Source organism: Anomaloglossus baeobatrachus, chromosome 2 (genome assembly GCF_048569485.1).
Source record: "Anomaloglossus baeobatrachus isolate aAnoBae1 chromosome 2, aAnoBae1.hap1, whole genome shotgun sequence".
In the NCBI taxonomy this organism is placed as follows: Eukaryota; Metazoa; Chordata; class Amphibia; order Anura; family Aromobatidae; genus Anomaloglossus; species Anomaloglossus baeobatrachus.
The window spans coordinates 703,223,365-703,225,078 of record NC_134354.1 but is presented as its reverse complement, the minus strand read 5'-3'; the positions used below and the strand labels follow the sequence as shown (position 1 = coordinate 703,225,078).

The 1,714-nt window shown below is 40.2% G+C and overlaps 1 long non-coding RNA gene across 1 annotated transcript; it reads right to left on the bottom strand.

Annotated features, from left to right (window-relative positions):
* Positions 1-535: 535 nt before the first annotated feature.
* Positions 536-1,466, bottom strand: LOC142290604 (uncharacterized). Its single transcript, XR_012750349.1, has 3 exons — positions 1,378-1,466; positions 917-1,048; positions 536-599 (listed from the first exon to the last, which is right to left on the bottom strand). It is a non-coding gene; the product is annotated as an uncharacterized LOC142290604 (long non-coding RNA).
* Positions 1,467-1,714: the final 248 nt, after the last annotated feature.

The following is a 1,714-nucleotide window of genomic DNA, read 5'->3' as shown; positions in this document are numbered from 1 at the left end:
TGAACAATGAAGGCAAGACATGGCGCCAGGTCATCTAATTAAAAGGGGCGCCGAGATGCTGGTAGCTAGGAGGAGGTTCAGAGGACTGTGGTGGAGGCCACAGACTACCAACATGGCCACTGACTCTTTTTGATCATCTCTAATCCTCACAGACCTCCTACTCCACTGCCTTATAATCCCACCCCTGAGGAGAAAATACAGTATAGGGTTACACACAGTATAGACACTAAATTGGTAGCAAATAACATAGGGGTTAATTAAACAGGGAGAGAGAGTGAGAGTAAAAGCAGAGACAAGAGAAAGAAATCCCAAACTTTTCTACTGCGAGAAGGATAAGTAACGTGTGTCCTATGAATACATTATTACACTCTGCCACCACCGGCCCTACATCTCTCTCGCTATTGAGGCAACTGCCCCTGATTAGAATGGGTTGGGATTTTGCTACATTGAATCTCATGAAATAAAAATCTGGAGAACTTACTGTCATTAATGTCTGGGATGGAAAAAACCACAAAAGCAGGTCTTGGTGCCTTTGTGGATTTCTCCTTTTACAACCCCTTGCTTTGCTTTGGTTGCATCATCTTCTTTGCTCTTGGCTTCTGCAAAAGAAACAGAGGAGAATTTATCAGGGCATTTGTGACTTTTTTTGCCTTCAGAAAACCTATGAATATATTGAATACTATTACATGAGAAAAACATTGAATTTTTTGCCTATTTAGGTGTCTCCCATCCAGGCTTAGGAAGATGAGTTTTAGCTGTGCACATAAAGATTAGTCCAGCTGTATGAAATGGGAGTTTGGAAAAAGTTGAAAATAGTAAAAATTCCTTCACCAGTTGATGGGGGAGGTGACAGGATAGAGTGGGAAAAAGTTCTAGACAGAAGTGTTCATGGGGTATAAAATACTGGAGGACTTACCATCAGCAGAGAGATCTATGCTGACACCAATGGTGGCAGGCGGACAGGTCGCGGTGTCGTCAGCGCTGTCTACGTCTCCAACCGGTTCTAAGGGCTCCATATTGATAACAATATGGTCTTTGCTGGTATCCTCTGTAACAGAAACATAGAGAGCATTGCATCGGGGAATTTTAGACAATTGTTTTTAGCCTTTAGAAATATATATATAAATATGTTGCATGTTGTACTTGACCAAACATGTGTAAATTTTGGCTTTTTTGTGGCCTTATCCACTTTTAGAAACAGGTTGGAAAAAGTGTCTGGTTTACCTATGTAAATAAGCCAAATTTATTGACAGAAACATTTTAGAAAAGTTGGAAAAAGTGACAATTCCAGAACACCAGCATTGCTGAGATGGGGATACAGGAAAGAGGAGAGAAAGATAAAAGTGTTCATGGGGTATAAAATACTGAAGGACTTACTGTCAGTAGGGAGATCTGTACTGATATCAATGGAGGCAGGCGGACAGGTCGCGATATCTTCAGCGCTGTCTACGTCTCCAGCCGGTTCTAATGTCTCCGTATCGATAACAATATGGTCTGTGCTGGTATCCCCTGTAACAGAAACATAGGTAAGATTGCATCAGGGCATTTTAGATAAATTTTTGTTTAGACTTTAGAAATATATATAAATATGTTGCATGTTATACTTGAGCAAACATATGTAAATTTTGGCTATTTTTCTGGCCTCATCCACCATTAGGAACAGGTTAGAAATAGTGTCTAGTTTACCTATGTAAATAAGCCAAAAATATTGACA